The 21098-nt window shown below is 45.6% G+C and overlaps 1 protein-coding gene across 3 annotated transcripts in view; it reads right to left on the reverse strand.

Annotated features, from left to right (window-relative positions):
- Positions 1-21098, reverse strand: part of LOC135204759 (gastrula zinc finger protein XlCGF17.1-like) — a 67050-nt gene that overhangs the window by 30937 nt on the left and 15015 nt on the right. For all 3 annotated transcript variants that reach the window (XM_064234919.1, XM_064234917.1, XM_064234916.1), the window contains exon 2: positions 302-435. The gene's annotated coding sequence lies outside the window, so the exon portion shown is untranslated. The remainder of the gene's footprint in view (positions 1-301; positions 436-21098) is intronic.

Here is a 21098-nt window from a genome sequence, read left to right on the forward strand (position 1 = left end):
TATTTGTGTAGGAACAACATGACGTTACGCCACTGATTACTTATTCCAACTTACACCGGATTTCCACCTACAACACACAGTAGGAACAGTTCTCTGTCATAGCTTGGGGACTGCCTGTACTCTCATATAACAGATGAAGGTTTGTTTCCTCGTGGGAATAGATGATTTTATTTTTTTTTCAATTCTGATGCTGACAGCTAAGCCTAAACAGTTAGAAAGTTCCTAACCTCAAGAGTTAAACTTTGAACCAAACATGAATGACAGTACTCATAAACGTCCAAATAATCTTTTAAATACTTACAGAAAAATAAAATGGACAGCGGTCCTAACAAGTTCCCAACAAGACCAAGAAATCCACTTTTTAACAACTATGTACTTTAATTTCGATATCTGATGACCTCTGAACAAGTCTGCATTTGATGCTTCATGAATTATCTGCAAGAGAAAGAAACTGATCATTATAAATAGTATACAGGAAGTGTATTGGGCTTACATTAGTACATATGTATATTGTCTTACATTAATGTTTTCCTCAGAAACAAACAATATACAATGTCTTGGAGGCAGCATAGTACTGCTTTTTTTCCGTCAGAAATCATGATTCCAGCCCACACCGTTTGTAATGTTTGAGTCTTGATTCTGGCAAATATTGTCCAGGCTAGGCTAGGTTTATGTTGGCCTAGGCTAGTTGTGGAATCAAAACACTATGATTGGTTAAGCTAGCCTTATGCCTAGTTAGCCTAAGATTCTCTCATTTCAAGGTCAATTTGGCATATGATTATAAGTTTTGGAAGTCTATAAAATGCATAAAATATTGGTACAGTGTATTCTAACCTGCAAGTCATCAATACATACTTACCAATAATTAAAGTAAAGAAAAGAGAGTTTTACTGCTTTGAGTCATGTAACTTTCTCTGATGCCCTAATTACTGTACTCTTAATTAAATACATAAATGTTTGTAATACAATAAGGTTTCGTATCTCCTTTTGAAAACCTCCTCACGATCCTTGACAAGTTCAATAACAGGTGCTAAAGAAAATAGAGGTTGTTATGTTTACTTTTAGAGTTACAGAATTAATGAAACAAAATATGGTGGTAATAATAATAACAAAAACAATATTTTGGTAGAAGATCCTCTTTTAGGCAAATGCTGTTAAAAAGAATTGCAGAATTAAGTTGATTTTATATATTTTTTCTATTTTTCTTACAATTTGCTTCTCAGGCTCAGCAATGTTTCTGAGTAACTGGCCAATATTCATATTGGGAATTTTCAAAAATTATAAATGCTGAAGCTAATGTGACATTTCAGCCTTCTCGCAGGTCATCTTCGGATGAGTCAGTTGAAGGGACTGTAACAAGAGAGTCTGCATGGTGGTATTTCTGGGCCTACCCTGTGTTGCTCCGTGAAATGGCTCCTTTAGCACTCATTTCTAGGGTATAAATATTGCTAAATATACCAGAGAAAAAAGCTATATGGTAATGCCAGAATATTCTGACTCGCTCACCTTTATTTAAGGTGTTGGTATGGTATCTGGGGCGAGTGAAACCACTACCAGAGGTCCCCTGCCATTTAGTCTCTTCCTTTCTCAATATCCCTCGTCTACAGAGGAGCCGTTCTAGGCCCTCACCACCCACTACTGCTACAACTAGCGCTTTGTTTACCATTCCTTTCGTTAGCACTGTTCACGTCACACGTGTTTTCTCTTGTGTGTGTTTTCCGTTTGGAATTTATCTAGCTTTGCATTATGGAATGTCAAGTTCTTGCTGCATCTAAGTTGAGTACTGCAATTAATGCTTGATCTTGTTTCAAGGTACCGATGGGCGATATAAACGTGTTTAAATTGGTTATATATGTGGGAGTGGTAGCCTGAGCGTTGCTGTCCCCACGCCGCCATTTCGTGGATCGCTACCCGCGTATATTTACGCTCCTATCGATTCCCAATTGGTCCCCTATACTAATTGGAGTCGATTTTCAAGCATTTAGCTGTTCCCCATACGTTTTGTAGAAGCTTTTATTATTGACTGACGTCTAAAGAATTTGTCCGATCGCGGGGGATAGCCTACCGACCAAACCACAAGCTCCCAGGACGTAGCCTAGTTCAGTTAGCCTTATTTTACATCTTGGGGTTGGCATCCCAACCTATAATCTAGCCAAGGTGTATTATAGGCTATATTTATATATATTAGTTCTACTATAAGACACCCTTGTCTGCATACAGAAGAGCCTTGGCCCTTCGTAGCCTATACATTACAGTCCTTGAGCCACCCTGGTCTTCTAGCCTTTTCAGTTAAATAAATTCGATTTGGCAAGCTAGGCCAGGACGCTCAGAGCCTGCCAGGCCAACCTGTACAGATCGTTTCGATTTGCGAAGGTTAGGCCAGCAGTTCGAGAGGACTAGTTGCTTTCTCTCTCGCTCCATAATTATTTCTCTTTTCATATCTTCCCCGCATTAGGACAGTATGTATGTAGTATTTTGTCCAACAAGAGGAGCCATGTGCATAATGAAATGGAAAGGCTGCTTCTTGTATGGATCGAGGACAAAGAAATCGATGGCGATACGATAACCGAGACGGCAATCTGCTAGAAGGCCAGTGCTATTTTCGGCGATTTGATTGCCCAAGCTGAAGACGACGGCGGAGAGGGGACATCAACAGCAACCCCAGAGTTCAAGGCTTCTCATGGGTGGTTCGAAAAATTCCGTAAACGGACTGGCATCCATTCGGTGGTGAAGAAATTGAAATTACGTAAAGTATAAGAAAGTAAAAAGAAATGTAAAAATCAAAAAAAGACAAAATAAATTTTATTTAAAGTTTTATGTAAAGTTAAGTGTTACAGTTTTGTTAATGTGTTTTGTAAAGTTTAGTTTGTTTTTCTGACATTTTTTTATGTGTTTCATAAAGTTAAGCGTACGTATCTGTCGTTTGTCCTCCTACTCTGTCGCCACTTTCGGAGATCGCCTCACTCGAAAGGTAAGCTTCCACATTTTATGTACAGTATTTCTTGTATACCATGTACACTAATACACTTTATTTACAGGTTATTTTGCATTTTGTTATTAATTTAGGTATTGAATGGTCCAAATTGTTGTAGTATTTCATTGTTTTATACATTCAACTTACCTGTCTGATATATACTTAGCTATTTGACTCCGTCGTCCGACAGAAATTCGAATTTCGCGCACATGCTACCGGTAGGTCAGGTGATCTACTTACCTGCCGCTGGGTGGCAGGACTAGGAACCATTCCCATGTTCTATCATATTTTTTCTGTCGGCCATACTGGCAACATCGTTGTGGGTATCTCCGGCTGGATTCGTATTTTGCATCGCAATTGATCTTTGTTTGGACTTCTCGGTGACGTATTTGCATTGATTGTACTGGCATACGCGATTGTGGACCGTTTATTGGATTTGATTTGGATTGTTCAACATGATGTCTGATTCTGGAAGTGTGGTGAGAATGTGTGTGAATGTGGGGTGTAAAGTTAGGATGCCGAAGGCATCGCTTGATCCTCATACTATTTGCAAGAAATGCAGGATGTATGAATGTTCTTTTGATAATACTTGTAATGAATGCAAGGATTTGAGTGCGGAAGAATGGAAATCTCTAACTTCATATTTGAAGAAGTTGGAAAGAGACAGGGTGAGGAGGTCTTCTTCCAAACCTTTGCCTAGTTCTGTATCTAGCGGGGTTATCAGTAATGTTATACCCTCTTCTCCTTTTACTGCCCCATCTAATGTAGTATCTGCTCCTTTATTAGAACAAACAGATTCGGCATCAGAGATTGCTAATCTAAAAGCCGCCCTTCGGAAAATGGAAACCAAAATGGCGGCCATTGAAGGTAAGCAGTGTGACTTAAGTGCTGTGGATAGTGATATAAGTGTCTCCACAATGCTCCCAGGCCTAGACCTCTTTCAAGCTCCCAAGCCCAGAGGAGAAGGATGTCAAAAGCCGTAAGGAGGTTGTGGAGGATCCCCAACAGTCAGACGTCCCTTCGGCTTTTTCTGGTTCGCCACAGAATGCCAGAGAACGCTACAGAAAAAGCGTTCTTCGAGAGTGTTTCTCCTCTTCGGAGAATTCTTCTCCTAAAAGAGGTTGGAGATCGGCGGATCTTTCTCGCCCCCTGAAAAGAAGTTGGGATGAACCCAGGATTACATCGAGTCCTGAACGTTTTCAAGAGGAGGATCCTACGGTAATTAAGAAGGCAAAGAATGTGCTTCCTTCCCCCACAGACTTGTGGGAATCGGTAAAAGACCGATCTGCTAGTCCTATGGTGGACAAGAATGTAGAAACGAATAGAATCCTTCGTACCATGCAGGATTCCATCACTTCTCTTGTGGGAGTTCTGTCAAGAGACCCTCCTAGAAGGAAAGACACTTTCCTTCCTATAAAGAAGTCTAGGCTGTCGAGGGGTCAGACTCGCCATCAAGATTTGTCTTCTTTGGACTTGGAATCAGATTCGTCAGCCTTGCATAGACTGAGCAAGATCCGTTCTCCTGTCAGGCGCAAGGCGCCAGCCAGGCGCGAATCTCCAGTAAGATGTGAGACGCCAGCCAGGCGTGAAGCGTCAGCCAGGCGCGAGGCGCCAACCAAACGCGAAGAGCCTTCTAGGCGCGAGACGCCAGACAAGAGCGTCGAGCTTTCTAAGCGCGAAGCGCCAGCCAAGCGTGAAGCTCCAGCCAGACGCGAAGCGCTAGCCAGGAGCGAAGAGTTTAAAAGGCGCGAGTCGCCAGTCAGGCGCGTCGAGCCTTCCAAGCGCGAGACGTCAGCCAGACGTGTGACGCCAGTTTGGCGCGAGGCGCCAAGCAGGCACGAGGATTCTGTCAGGCGCGAGACGCCAGCCAGACGCGTGACGCCTCCCAGGAGCGAGGCGTCAGGCAGGCGCGAGGATACTGCTAAGCACGAGACGCTAGCGAGGCGCGTGACGCCAGTTTTGCGCGAGGCGCCTTCCAGGCGCGAGGATCCTGACAGGTGCGAGACGTCAGCCAGACGCGTGACGCCTCCAAGGAATGAGGCGCCAGCCAGGCGCGAGCAGCCTTCCAAGCGCAAGGCGCCGACTAGGAGTGATACAGTCAGGCGCGAAGCGTCTACTAGTTGTAAGGGCGTTGACGTTCTTAGTCCTTCCCCTACTAGAAACATTTCTCCTAGAGAACCTACTTCTCTTGATAGAGAATCGATCAGGAGAGAGCGATCCCCGTCTAACCTTGGCCTTGAAGAGGTTTCTGAAGAAGAAGTTTCTACCAACAAGGGACTTTCTAATTACAAAGTATTAGCCTCGTTACTTCTCAAGGAATTTGGGGATTCTCTTAGTCCTGCTGCTCCTCCTTCACCGAGATCGCTGTTTTCGAGCACGAAAACCCCGAAATCCTTGGCTTTCTTAAAGATGAAGCCTGCCTATTTCCAAAATGAAAAAGAAAAGCCCTTATCCAGTCTTTAGGATTCCTGGCTTTTGTCGCAAGGAAATGGAAACCTTCTTAGAACTGTTTATTATTGGCTCTCCTACCCCTCCAAGCTGACAGGGAGGAGAGGTATATGGTATAAAACGGAAGAAGCTATGGGCTTGATGCTCCCCTCGTCTGCAGATTCAGATTTCTCTAGCTTAGTAGAGTCAGTAAGAAGACAATCTCTTAATTCTGCAAAGGCTTCTTGGAGTATGTCTGAATTAGATCAGCACCTTAAGGGAATATTCCACGTATTAGAAGTGTTTAACTTCTTGGATTGGTCCCTTGGGGTGCTGGCTAAAAAGACGAGTGAGCCAGATTTTCTTGATCCGGAAACCTTGCACAGTGTCCTATCGTGTATGGATAAGGCTGTGCAAGATGGTTCTGGTGAGTTAGCTGCCCTGTTCGGATCGGGAGTAGTAAAGAAAAGATCTCTTTACAGTTCCTTTCTGATGAAAGGAGTTTCTCCTTCTCAGAGGTCCGCCCTACTTTTCGCACCTCTTTCAGAGCATCTGTTTCCTTCGCCTTTAGTAAAGGATATTTCGAGATCCCTTTCGGAAAAGGCAACGCAGGATCTTCTAGTAAAATCCACGAAGAAGATTAGACCTGCAATTCCTGTTCAGAAGAAGGTGTCTCGTACTCCAGTGGTGCCCTTTCATGGAGCGCCCTCGACTCGACCAACTACGAAGAGAAAGCCCTTCGACAAGCGAGGGAGGTCTTCCTTCCGCTCTTTTAAAAAGAGCAAGTAGCAGCCATGTCCTCCAAGCACAGGTAGGTGCCAGACTTCAAAACTTTGTGGAGGCCTGGCTCTTAAGAGAAGCAGATCCCTGGACTCTGTCTGTCCCACAGAAGGGTTACATCATTCCCTTCATAGACAGACCTCCTTTAGCAACATCTCCGAAGGATTTGTCGACGAGTTACAAGGACCCTGGACTGAGAGAGACTCTCCTGCAGACGGTGGTGTCGATGAGGGACAAGAATGCAATAGAGTTAGTGCAGGATCCATTCTCCCCGGGGTTTTACAACCGCCTTTTCTTAGTTCCAAAGGCTTCGGGGGGATGGAGACCTGTTCTGGATTTAAACATCCTGAACCGGTACGTGGAGAAAAAGAAGTTCTCCATGGAGACTTCAGCTTCAGTTCTGTCAGCCCTACGTCAGGGAGATTGGATGGTCTCCCTGGACCTTCAGGATGCTTACTTTCACGTTCCGATTCACCCATCATCAAGAAAATACCTCAGATTTGTAGTACAAGGACAAATCTTCCAGTTCAGGGCCTTGTGCTTCGGCCTATCAACCGCTCCTCAGGTATTTACGTGTCTGATGAGGACCAAATGGCTTCATTTAGAAGGGATCAACATCTCGATGTATCTCGACGATTGGCTAATCAGGGCCAAGTCGGAGAAACTATGTTTGGAGGACCTACAGACTACTTTGAACCTGACAAGGACGTTAGGATTACTCATGAACCTCGAGAAATCTCAGATGATCCCCAGCCAGAACTTAGTCTATTTGGGGATTCGGATGGATTCTCGGGGTTTTCGGGCTTTTCCTTCCCAGGAAAGAATTGCTCGGGGCTTACAGAAAGTCTCGAGCTTCCTAGAGAAAGAACGGAGTTCAGTGAGGGAATGGTTAAGCCTTCTGGGAACCCTTTCCTCACTAGAATAGTTCATTTCTCTAGGAAGACTCCACCTACGCCCTCTTCAGTTCTTCTTAAGAAGAATTTGGAGTTGGAAGAATGGGCAACTTTCGGACACTTTCGGAATTCCTCTGGAAATGAAAGATCATCTAAAGTGGTGGCTAATACCCTTGGAAAAGAACGAGGGCTTGTCTCTAGGGGTTCGGAACCCAAACCTAATCTTGTTCTCAGACGCTTCAGAGAAGGGATGGGGAGCGACTCTAGGGACAAAAGAAGTATCAGGCCAATGGAGGAAGGATCAACAAGACTGGCATATAAACTCCAAAGAACTTTATGCTGTTCTTCTAGCCCTAAAAGCCTTCGAGACAGAAGTATTAGGTCAAGTGGTACAGGTCAACGCGGACAACACCACAGCATTGGCCTATATCAGGAAACAAGGGGGGACTCACTCTTTTTCTCTGTTCCAGATAACAAAAGAGCTGTTATATTGGGCAAAAGACAAGAATGTGACTCTCCTCACAAGATTCGTGAAAGGAGAGAAAAATGTCAGAGCAGACAGGCTAAGCAGGTTAAACCAAGTTCTCCCCACAGAATGGACCCTGCACATTCAGGTGTGCAAGCTCGGGGGTGGGTCCCTGGGGCAGTCCTCAGATAGACCTATTTGCCACCTTCCTATCCAGAAGGATAGAGAACTTTTGCTCCTTAGTGGAAGACCCGAGAGCTATAGCGGTGGATGCCATGCTGCTGGACTGGGCAGGCCTAGATGCCTACGCCTTTCCCCCCTTCAAAATGTTAGGAGTGGTTTTAAAAAAGTTTGTGGCGTCAAAAGGGATGAGACTTACACTCGTCGCCCCCTTTTGGCCATCTCAAGATTGGTTCACAGAGGTACAGGAATGGACGGTGGACTTCCCAAGATCTCTTCCACACAGGAGAGATCTTCTCAAAACAAACCCCATTTCGAGGAGTTACCATCAAAAACCTCCCCGCTCTCGCTCTGACTGCCTTTCGACTATCGAAAGACTTGTCAGAGTGAGAGGCTTTTCAAGCAAAGCTTCAAAAGCAATTGCTAGGGCCCGAAGATCCTCAACTATTCGGGTCTACCAATCAAAATGGGATGTTTTCAGAAGATGGTGTACGAAGAATAAACTGTCCTCCTCCGATACCTCTGTGACCAACATTGCTGATTTCTTGATTTTCCTTAGAGAGGAATCTAAATTATCAGTTTCAACCATTAAAGGTTATCGGAGTATGGTCTCTGCTGTTTTTCGAAACAGAGGTTTGAAGATAGCAGAAGATAAAGATCTCCACGACCTTATTAGATCTTTTGAAACCTCAAAAACCATTTCTCCTTGTACTCCGAACTGGAACTTGGATGTGGTTCTTAAATTTCTGTCATCAAATAGATTTGAGCCTCCTCACAACGCGTCGTTTAGAGATCTAACGAGAAAATGTATTTTCTTGTTGTCTTTAGCGACTGCGAAAAGAATTAGTGAAATACACGCTCTAGATTCTCGAGTAGGATTTAGGAGTGATGCAGCAATTTGTTCTTTCCAGACTCTGTTTCTGGCCAAGAACGAGAACCCTTCAAAACCCTGGCCAAAGAGTTTTGAAGTTAAAGGACTTTCAAATCTTGCAGGAGAGGAATTGGAAAGATCATTATGTCCGGTTAGAGCCCTGAAGTTTTATCTAAAGAAGAAGAACGAACTCAGGGGATGTAAACAAAGCCTGTGGTGTGCAGTTCGGGATCCTAGTAGACCCATGTCACATTTTTGTTAGGAGCATTATTACTGATGCTCATAGTAACTGCACTGAAGACTCTTTCAGGACTCTCCGAGTGAAGGCTCATGAGGTAAGAGCTGTGGCCACTTCATTAGCTTTTCAGAAGAAAATGTCTTTAAAAGACATTGTGGATGCGACTTACTGGAGGTGTGAGTCAGTTTTCGCATCGCACTACCTTAAGGACGTTAAAGTGACATATGAAAAGTGTTTCTCTCTGGGTCCTTTTGTATCAGCTGATACAGTGCTGGGGCTGGGAACACATAACGATCCTTAGAAAATTTTGTATTTGATATTTTGATTTTTGATGGTACATAGATCTACCTTGTGAGACGGGTTGTTGTTTTTCTACTGACTAGAATGCTTGGTGGCGCACGGGCGTCCTTGCTTGGGTCAGTAGGGAATCAAGAGATGTCTTACTGGCTAGATTGTACAAAAATTTTTTATTTTTTATTTTTTATTTTTGTACTTTTAATTGTACGAATGTTTGTGATTTGAGTTTGTGGTTGTTTGCAAGGAGTTAGGGGATAACTTCTTGCAATCTTAGAACTAACATGGATAGGTTAAGGTGATCGGGATCGGTGTTGCGCTCCTTGTATAGGTCTTGTCAAGTAAGTGGATAAGCACCCATTGACATAGTCCTTCCAGGATCTGCCAAGTAAGCGGATAAGACCCCTTTGGCAGAACCACAAGAACTCTTAGCCATAGATCAATATCTCGCTGAGGCTCTTGAGACTGACTAGACTCCTGGATTGTATTCATGAAGTCTTCAGTCTGAACAGTTAGGAACCAAGGTTTTATTTATTTATTACCTACAACGATTGTTGTGATTCCTGTTTGAATCTATATTTAGCTGTCTCTGTCCCACCTCCAATGGTGTGAATCAGCTAAGTATATATCTGACAGGTAAGTTGAATGTATAAAAATGATATTGTTATGATACAATAAAGTTTTATACATACTTACCTGGCAGATTATAATACGAATTTATACCCACCCTACCTCCCCTCAGGAGACAGGCGGTATAGAAAAAATATGATAGAACATGGGAATGGTTCCTAGTCCTGCCACCCAGCGGCAGGTAAGTAGATCACCTGACCTACCGGTAGCATGTGCGCGAAATTCGAATTTCTGTCGGACGACGGAGTCAAATAGCTACGTATATATCTGCCAGGTAAGTATGTATAAAACTTTATTGTATCATAACAATATCATTTTATAGGTCAATTTAGCTTTATTATGAAATTTACTGGGGTGATTCTGGAGGGATTGGAACGGATTAGCCATTTTACATGTAAAATGTGGTCCAAGATACGAAAAACTCATGATACGAAGGGCACCTCGGAACGGATTAATTTCGTATCTCGAGGTACTTCTGTACATCTTCCGCCTTCATTAATCATCGAAGCTTTCTTCTGTTTGCCGCCTTCGCCCAGCATATTATCATGGATTTATTGTGCTGCAAGTGTATAGTGATCAGTGGTTAATGAGTGAAGTGTTGTGCAAAGTGTCTTGTCGTTTTAGTGCCTTATTTTGTGCATTTCACATAACTTTCGTGACATGCAAAACCCTTTCTGCTGCCCTCATTGAAAGCGGATACCCATACATCCAGTCCTCTTCATTGCTTCCGGGTAACTGACTGTCCGTTTGTCATTATGGAGAGCAGACACACACGTACGTATGCACACACTCACTCGCTGATCTAATAACTCTTATTCAAACTGTTGTTTTAAAAGGAGGAATTAATACGTGTCATTCATATTTCACGTAATGGATGAGCTACAAGAATTTGTAGGCCAGCCAAAAGCCACCACTGACCAAGGACTTCTAAATGCCAGTAGTGTGGGAGCGTATGACCGCAGTGGTAACACTGTGGGAGAGGTGATCACCAGGACAACACCTCCCACCTCCCCCTATCCACCACTCCTTCACCCTCACAACCAGCCTGTCCCCTCCACCCAACCGACTGCGACAGATTTCCTTCCACTTATCAAGTTTTTAGAAGAATCTCGCCGGTATGAAGAAGAGGAAAGAGGACGTGAAGATGAAGAAAGAAGAGAACAAAGAAGATATGAAGAAGACAGAAGAGCACAAGAGGAATTATACACAGAAGAGAGGAAAACATGCACAGAGATGAGGAAAATGCAAGATTTACTGCCTTTATCCAGGTGCTCTCATCTGCCCAACCCTTCCACGCAACATTCCAAATGTTTAGGGATTGGAGACGCAGCTGGGACGATTATGCCATTACGCTTGACCTTCTCAAGCTTCCTAGGGAGAAGCAAATGATTCAGTTGCGGAAGTGCCTAGCCCTTGACACTCAACGCGTATTGGAACACCAGGATGGATCTCCAAGCAACAGTGCTGCCCACCCCAGCAAGACCCAAGATGCAAGTCAGAACAACTGCTGTTGTTTAGGATACCCTTCTTCCATAGCCCCCAATCTGTGTTTTTCTGTCATATGGCAACATGAATTCTCGCCTACAGATGTTACCAGACACAGGTGCTGATGTCACCGTTATTGGCCAGTGACACCTACAAAGTTTAGACATCCCCAGTAGCAGCCTCCAACCTCCTCTGCCGACTACAACGTTTACCGTGGATGGATCCAAAATGGCGCCTGCTCTTGGTATGTTCCAGGCTACTCTCACCTTAGGCAAGCAGTCTTGTTCTGTGAGGATTCATGTCCATGAGAATGTCCAGACTCCACTTCTGTTTTATGCACATTGTCAAGAGTTGGCCATAATATCTCCAGATTTTCCTAAGCCATTGCTGAAGTGAGACATGTTAATAGATGCAAGGAGCTACCTATTTCAGCCACCACGTCGCCTTCAGCTGCCAAGAAATATTTCCTCTTGGAATTTTCAGACATGTTGGTTTCCAAAGAAGACTTGAAGTCAGTGCCTCTCAAGCCCATGGTTGGTCTCCCATGCAGATTCATCTCAAGGATGGTGCTGTGCCCTTCGCCATTCACACCCCAAGACAGATTCCGCTCACCTTCAGGGATCAGGTCAAGGAGGAGCTTGACTATGGTATCCCAGGGAATAATCAAGCCGGCCAGAGATGACCCTTCAGAATGGTGTCACCCTCTCGTCGTTGTCGCCAAGAACATCACAGGAGTACGCATCGCCGTTGACCTCTCCAAGCTGAATAGCCAAGTGTCCCGCCCAGCCCACCCTTCACCACTGTTCGTAGCATGGACCCGAAGGCTCGGTTTTTCACGACATCTGATGCCTTCGGTGGGTACTGGCAAATGGAATTTGCCGAAGTGGATCAGCATTTGACCACCTTTATTACGCCACATGGTCGGTTCAAGCACTGCAGAGGACCAACGGGCTTTGCAGCTACTGCAGATGCATTCTGTCTGCGAGGTGATATGGCCCTTCAAGGAATCAAGAACTGCGTGAAGGTCGTCGATGACACCTTCTCCATGACAAGGATTACCAGTCATACCTTTACCGTATCCACAAGATGCTCACCAGGTGCCACAAGTTTGGGATTACCCTCAACAAAGACAAGTTTGTGGTTGCTGCACTTACCGTCAAGTTCTGTGGATACACGCTCTCAGGAGAGGGCATATGGATGATCAAAAAAGGGATTTTGACGTAAGGAAAAATCTATTTCTGGGCGATTGGCTCATGTCGCCAGCGAAATATCCTTTAATCATATTATTTCTAGGGTAAATGTACTAAACACATACCAGAGAATAAATAAATAAAGAAAAGGGTCAGTACAACTGACTCGCTCACCCTCCAAGAGGGTGTCGGTATGAACACTTATGGCGAGTGAGACCACTACCACGAGCCGAATGCCAATAGAAATCTCCACTACAAAATCCCCACAAGAGGAGAGCCGACCCACAGAGTGGGCAGCAACTACTACTACTCCATCCCATGCTGCCGACTGCTGCGCCTCTGGTGGCCATCCTGAAGTTAGCAGACAATCTTGAGCGATGGGATGGGTAGGGTGGGATTTCGCTGGCGCCACGAAGCCAATCGCCCAGAAATAGATTTTTCCTTACGTCAAAATCCCTTTTCTGGGGCTCAGCTCGTGTCGCTGCGCGAAATCGTACCAGAGAAATAGCACAAGATTGTAAATAAAATTTAACAAAACAAAAAAGAGGTCTCAAATAAAAGATAAAATAAAATAAAAGAATATAATTGTTAATAAAGATACATATACACAATGATACAAAAATAGAAATATTGCTTAAATTAAACTTAATGCTAATAATATTTCTTAACTTAAGGCAATTTACATATATACAGGGCTTACATGGCATATATGTTCCGAAATAGTATCTGTGTATTGACATGTATCAAGAACTCTAGAGCAATTAAGACAATAAGTTGAGCAGAACAAACTTCAATAATAATAATAATATATAAAAGGAATGTATATAACTTAATATACAAAAACCCGTAACCATTACAATTAAGATGTATCCCCTAGCATAAAAATAAGGGGATCACATCTAAGAGATCAATATATACAATCGATTGTGAGTGTCCCTAGCAAAAAAATAAGGGACACCCACCATATCATCATAAAAGCAGCTAAGACACAAGGTAACCGTAGATGAACAAGGCAGGAATAGACGAACTGTTGGGTGAGACAGGTAGAAAGGGGGACTGGATCTTCTACTAAAGATTAGGCCGAGTCGGGGGAAACTAGTTACCCGCCGCCACTGCTGAAAATTTCAGAGCTTCCAAGGACTTTAAGTAATGAGTTTAAATACTGTCGGCGATTTCCATCCAGTATATTTTTTCAACTTATCGAAGTTCATATGTTGGAAATAGTTAATTGAGGTGGCTACTGCCCTGACATCATGTGCTTTTGGAAAAGAGTCAGGATTGGCTTGTTTAATAAAGTACAGGATCTGCTGCCTGATGCCTTTAATAGATAAAGTACCACCTTTTTCTCTCTTAAAGAGAGGACCCGATGAGGATGAGGAGGTCCTAGACAGAAAAAGGGGACTCGTAAGGTCGATACTGGGCAAAGAGATATATCTTGTGGAAGGGGTACTACCTTCCATGGTTCCCACTCATCAAAGGATCTTCATTCTTTGCTATAAAACTACGTTCCGGAGAAAGTAGCACTTCCCTGTGGGAAGAAATTGAATATGATCCGGGTCTCTGGATAATGCCGACAGTTCTGAAAATTCTAGCTCCTGAGGCCAAGCTTAATAAAAATAGAGTTTTTCTTAAGAGCATTATAAATGAGCATGTGTCATTATCAGTTTCTGAAGCCAGCTTTAGAACATCAGTTAAGAACCATGATACTGACGTAGGCCTTACAGAAGGTCTAAGTCTAGCACAAGCCTTGGGAATAGACGTGAAGTAGGAGTCTGTTCAAGTCTATGTTGAAACCAAATTGAAAAATCTTTTTCAAGGCTGACTTGTTTGTCGTAATGGTGCTAGCTGCTAAGCCTTTTCAAATAAAGATCTGAAAAAGGATATAGCTGAATTGATTGTCATGATTCTAATATCTGATTCTCTCAGGAAGGTTGCTAACTTTTTGACAGCAGCATCATACTGTCTCAAAGTTGAATCTCTTTATCGGATTCCAAGAAGAGAATGTTTTGAGGGTCAATATTCGCATCTCTTTTCGCTGCAAACTTCATGAAATCCATAAAGTTAGGGTTTTAGAATCCCTGAGGAAGCGAACACAGTCTTCGTTTGTACTGACTGGGAGAGCCTGGGACTGGGAATCCGAAGAGGGCGAAGCCCCAGTTCCAGAATTAGAGGATACCAATTGCTCTTCGGCCAGTCTGGGGCTACTAGAGCCACTTGACCCTTGAATGTCCTGAGTTTGTTCAGTACCTTCATGAGAAGATTCACTGGAGGAAAGACATAAATCTTCTCCCAGTTGTTCCAGTCTAGGGCCAGGGCGGGCGTCCGTGGCATAGGCCAGAGGGTCCAGGTTGGGGCCACATAACATGGGAGTTGCTGGTTCGCTTGGGATGCGAAGAGATCCACTTGTAGGCCTGGAACTCTCTGAAGAATCCATTGGAACGAAACTGTTGTCCAGTGACCATTCGACTCTAGAGGTACTGATCGGGATAGAGCATCTGCTATGACGTTTCTCACTCCAGCTATATGGGTGGAGGAGAGGTGCCAACTGAACTTGTCCGCCAGGGAGAAGATGGCTACCATGACATGATTTAGATGACGTGATTTGGAGCCTCCCCTGTTTATACAATGTACTACCACTGCGCTGTCCAAGACTAGCTTTATGTGGGAGTACTTTGGCGGACGTAACCTTTTAGAGTCAAGAACACTGCCATTGCTTCCAGTACGTTTATATTGAACTGACGGAACTGAGGTGACCAAGTTCCCTGAACTCTCTTGAACTGGAATATCCTCCCCAACCGCTTAATGAAGCGTCCGTTGTGGATGGTAATCCCCGGAGGAGGAAACTGAAGGGGCACTGATATCGATAAGTTCTTGACTTTCGCCCACGGGCGAAGTCGATTCCGTAGAATCTGAGGGACTGAGGATAACTTGTCCCTGGACCTGACATTTGCTCGTGAGCGCCAGATTCTGGTTAGGTCTTTCAGTTTGGCTTTCATCAAGATGTTTTGTCACTGATGCAAACTGGAGTGAACCCAGGATCCTTTCCTGAGTTCTTCTTGACGCAAGTTTGTGACTCATGAAATCGCTTTACTGACTTCGCTATTTCCTTCCTCTTGGCTGATGGAATCGACAGAGTATGGGAGGATAGATTCCATTGGATGCCCAGCCACTGAAAGTTTGACTCTGGAGTGAGTCTTGACTTGGTCCTGTTTATCTTGAAGCCTAGATATTCCAGGAACACTGAATCACTTTCAGTGTTGCTACGTGGCATTCCTCGACTGTTGGAGCCCAGATCAACCAATCGTCGAGATACGCTACTACCATAACCCCTTGCGATCTTAGTTGTTGAACTACTACTTCCGCCAACTTCGTGAACACCTGGGTGCTACGTTGAGCCGAAAGGAACTACCTTGAAGGAGAATGTCTGGTCTCCTATTTTGAAGCCAGATACGGACGGAAGTGTCTTGCAATAGGGATATGATAGTAAGCGTCTGTAAGATCGATAGAGGTGGTGACGGCCCCATGGGAAGTAAGGTCCGTACCTGCGAGATCGTGAGCATCTTGAACTTGTCGCAGCGAATGGCTAAGTTTAAGCGGGACAAGTCTAAGATTACCCTTCTTTTTTGTGAGCCTTCTTTGGCACGCTGAATAAGCGTCCTTGAAATTTTAACCTGTGTTGACTCTCGCTATAGCTCCTTCTTCTTGAATAGGAGGTCCTCCGCATACTCCGTCAATTCTTTGGATGGAATGTTGGCGGAAAGGTCTGGATGGGGCGGGGGTGGGCCGCTATCCAGCTCCAACCCAGACCTTTGACACAATGCTCTGCGCGCCCACTTGCTGAAGTTCCACCGGTGGCGGAAGTGAAACAGTCCCTCCTACCTGAACATCCTCATTGGCTTTGATAGCCTCCTCGGCCTCCCCTGAAATGCTTCCCTCTATTGAAGGGCCCTCCCGATCCTCTCCCACGAAAGGATCGTTTACCTCTGCCCCCCTTACCCGAGCGGTCATACTTCTGGGAGCCTGACCCTCGAAGACTTGATTGTAGGCTGGAGAGAGGGCGTAGTGAGGTGGAGGGTTGAGGCTGGGGGGTGGGGAAATAACATAGATTGGCTGCGACTGAGCCTTGGAGGTAGAAGGTTGAGCTGCTTGCACCAACGGAACAGCTGGGACCTGCTGTGTAAAGCGTGGCTGCTTCTTCTGGTAGGGCTGGAAACGTCTGGGTTTCCTTTGAGCCTTACCCTTGATCACTTGATCTTGGCGTCTCTTGGCCGTAAGACCCCAACGATCTTTAAGGCTTTGGTTTAATCTCGTAGCCTCTGCCTGGACCTCCTTCACCATCGCCTCTGGGAAGAGGTCTGCTCCCCAGATGCTCGATGTGAGCAACTTATTCGGCTCATGCCGAATTGTTGCTTCTTGTAGGACATGTTTCCTACAATTCGTCCTAGCCGTGGCGAACTCAAACATATCAGACTGTACCGTTTGAGTCAGAGACTTGGTGAGAAGCTTAAAGAGTGGCTCAGAACCATAGGAAATGGTAGCCACCTCGGTCATGGCCATGGTATTAATAGACCTGGCTAACCTCGATTGGAATCGAATTCCGCCTGGAATAAGGCTATCCGGAAGCCTAGGTAGCTTCTCACCAAACTGCTCCAATTCTCAAGTCTGGTTTTGAGTTTGCCCGCTGAAAAGGTGTTGGGCAAATCTTCCCACAACTCACCGGCTGAGGGAGTAAAGGAGACGTAGGGTCCGCTCTTTCAGCTGAGGCATCGAATCCCCCTTCTGGCTGCTGGAATGGTGGTTGTAGCGATCTTTGTCAAGAAAGGGAGCGGGGTACTCTCTTCCATTGTAAAGATCGTAAACGGACTCTTAACGGTTGAATCTTTGTATTGGAACAATCCATGTCCTCTAGACACCTGAGCCATTCTCTCTGAGCCTGGTCTCGTGAATAGAGGACTGTCTCTTTCGGTACCTTATCGTCCCGAGTCATAGCCGAGGCGGTGAGCCTGGCGTAGCCGATGAAGGGAGGCTGAAGGTCTTCCGGGTAGAACTCGAAGTCTTCAATCCTCCGAGTTCCACATTCCGGGATAGAGATAAGCCGTCTTGGAAGGGGGCGTATGATGCTACTCTCCAAGGATTGTTCATTGAGAACGGAGGTAGAGAGTCATACGGGGGTAATTGGGCTCCCCCTGTGCTGAAAGGTGGGGAAGAAGCTAGTGGAGCTTGGCTCAGTCCGGCTATAATGTTGTCCTGAGAGTTGATCCTATCAGACAACCGGGAGATCATTTGTTCCATACTGGATTTCAGAGAACCAACCAGATCGCCCACTTGTTGCAACAGACCAGCGTTGGAATCCAAAGCCGGAGCTGCTGCGGAGGTGGAAGGGAGGTGGCTCTGAACCGGAACCAAGGGCAGTGGAACGTCGACTCCGCTGGAGTGTGTGATCTCTCCCTGGAGGATCTACTCTTAGAGGATTTAGAGCCGGACCCAGAAAGCTTTAGACCTCTCTGCTCCGGGATTTCTAGCCGGAAGAGTTACGAGAAGAGGATGACGCCGACGCCGTCTTTTTAGACGACGACGACGTCTTGGTCAAGGTTTTTACAGCTTGACCTTTGACCTTGGGTCTAACGGAAGCGTCAGGAGAAGTATATAATTCAGTGCCTGTAAAAGCCTTGGAAGGTTGGAGGAGGAGAGGTTGCAGGGGTAGAAGATCCAGTGGCACCCAAGGGCATCCCTTGGCGTCCAACGTACCTACCTCGACCAACAGGTCGTCTACACCTACCATAGGTTCAATATTAATGTCCAATGTCGCGACTTCCGAGGAGATGTCCTGGCCTTGATCTGTTAACGAGGCAGCCAGCTGTTGCTGAATGAAAGCGATAGTCGGGGCAGCCTCTGCTGGGTCGACGTAGCCTGTTGACTTGCCTCCGGGGAAGATCAGTACCGCCAACTTCTTTTCAAGAATGTAGGGCATACCCTTGGCGGCGTTCTTCCCAAAACCGCCGACCCAGGCCGCAGGGTTGCCAGTGCGGTATCCTTCACAGCCGGAGCCTGAAAGAGAGGGTATTGATTAGATTTTAAGATTAAACTTAAAACTAAAACAAAATTAAAAGCTTAACTTAAATTATAGGGCTGCAAAACCCCATGAATTTTTATCTTAAGTTTGGAAGATTGAATTTAGAAAACTTAAGAATTATAACAAAATGGGGACTGGCTAACGGAGTTGGAATACTTACCCCGTCTAAAAGCTGGCTCACCAGATCATAACAGATGGTGCACGTCTCGTGATACCAGACCTGGATGTCCCCGTGCGGAGTCGCGCATGGAGCATGGGACCGGCAAACTTCATGTCCACATGGGTCTTGAAGTGTGGCGGCGCATCCCGGATGCTCACAGTTGGTGGTCTGTAAGTGAAATGACACATGAGTATCTTAAAGGTTATCACTTACAGGCTAAAGGACAGGAAAAGAACTCCGTTGCATGCCGGAGCTCGGAAAAAATTTGGGCATAACCCCTCCCTTACCGGCCTAATAGGCTAAAATAACCCCGGAGAGATCCGGTTGATACAGGTTTGGAGGGATGGGGGGATGGTTTAAGGTAGCTTAAGATAAACTTACTAGTTTAACATAACAGACTTAAACCTATAAAATACGAACGTACCGGACTAAGTCCAGTGCGTGGCGGATGTGTCGTGACTCAGCGAGCCGGAGTGGTTAGTAGAGACCAACTGTATATCCCGGTCCACCCTGTTGGGTGGACTAGCACCTTTCCGCTGGATGCTGGGGCTCCGGTGGCAAAGGAGCCCCCAGTAAGGTGGGAAAGGGCGAGAGGACAAACAGACTCGGGCTAGCAACGGAGCGACGGAGTAGCGCGGAGGGGGGAAAGGCCCGTCCCCCCACCTTACCATCCGGCCGGGACCGAGAAGCTGGAGAGGTCGAGTCAGTCTGGGTCTGTCCCGGTCCCACTCTACTCCCTCGCCTGGGGGGAGAGGGAGGCAGGCTCGGGTATGCGGAGCGAGCATGGGTAGACCAACCCACCCCCCGACTCTATGGAAGAGCGGGAGGGGGAGAAGAACTGGACAGGCGTCTGGCTGCTCCGTGATCACGGGGCGGGGTAACTACAAACCAATGAGACAATAAGGCCTAGAAAACACAACCGGCTGATCAGAGAGATGCTATCGGGAAGCAACCGAACTGAGGAGCGGAGCATATGGGCCCTATGGGCCCTAACCTAGGCTAAATGAAGCAGACGCCTACACTAACCTAAATAACAATATAATATAAAATGAATAAAACATGAAAGGAAGAAAACAAAAATAGTAGGAGAAAAAATCCAGGAGTGTACGACTAACCCGAAGGAAAGTCTACCACTCAAAGCTAGAAGCCGTGGCTAGGGTCTGGATAGAAGGAGCCTATAAGGTAAAAGACATGCATGCATGACAAAAAAACCGTGTAGACTGTACCCTAAAACAAAACGGATGATTAAAATAGAGCGTACTAAAGTAAGGGAATGTTCTGGGTATGGGAGACCAAGAACGAACCCGCCACGAGGCAGAACAATGCTTGCCATGCTTCCGACCTAGAGTCGTATTTATACCTAAAAAACGGCAAATACGGGCTCAGGGCCGGAAAAAACCAATTAGCAATAAATACGAGTACTTAACTTAGCTGCTGCGATGGCTGCACGCTCCATGATAAATAAATCCAAGAAAAGGGCACAAAAAACACAGAGCAAAAAAGGGCACGTGTATACCGTGTGCGCTAACTGAAAAGGATGGCCACCGCAAGAGGCGCAGCAGTCGGCAGCATGGGATGGAGTAGTAGTAGTTGCTGCCCACTCTGTGGGTCGGCTCTCCTCTTGTGGGGATTTTGTAGTGGGAGATTTCTATTGGCATTCGGCTCGTGGTAGTGGTCTCACTCGCCATAGTGTTCATACCGACACCCTCTTGGAGGTGAGCGAGTCAGTTGTACTGACCCTTTTCTTTATTTATTTATTCTCTGGTATGTGTTAGTACATTTACCCTAGAAATAATAGATTAAAGGATATTTCGCGCAGCGACACGAGCTGAGCCCAGAAAAAAGTCAGTGCCGTCAGGATTTCCCACTCAACTAACCTGACTGACCCTCTGATCATTCATGGGCCAGGTCAACAATTGGCAGAGTTCACCCCTGACATTGCCGCTACAGGCCAGCCTCTACACCCTCTGATGAGCCCCAAGAGAACATTTGTTTGGACCCCTGATCATGATGAAGCTTTTCAACACGTCAAGTTAGCACTCCTCTGGCCACCTGTTCTTGCTGTCTTTGACCCAGACCTGCCTGTTGTCCTTAAGACAGATGCCTCATGCCTTAATGGTACTGGACATACCATACCCTTCTGCAGGACCATGGTAGTGGACGCCTGCTGTTAGTTCAGTGTGGCTCTCGATTCCTTACCGATGCAGACACACGATATGCCACTATTGAGCTCGAGATGTTGGCTGTAGTCTGGGCAATGTCAAAATGTAGGCTGTATCTTGCCAGCCGACAGAATTTTACTCTGATGACTGATAACCAGCCCCTCATACCTATCCTGAATCATTACTTGCTGGACACAATTGTGAATCCTCACCACCAGTGTCTGAAGGAGAAAATTTCACCCTATTTGTTCACAACTGTGTGGCGTGCTGGCAAG

Source organism: Macrobrachium nipponense, chromosome 47, assembly GCF_015104395.2.
Source record: "Macrobrachium nipponense isolate FS-2020 chromosome 47, ASM1510439v2, whole genome shotgun sequence".
Lineage (NCBI taxonomy): Eukaryota > Metazoa > Arthropoda > Malacostraca > Decapoda > Palaemonidae > Macrobrachium > Macrobrachium nipponense.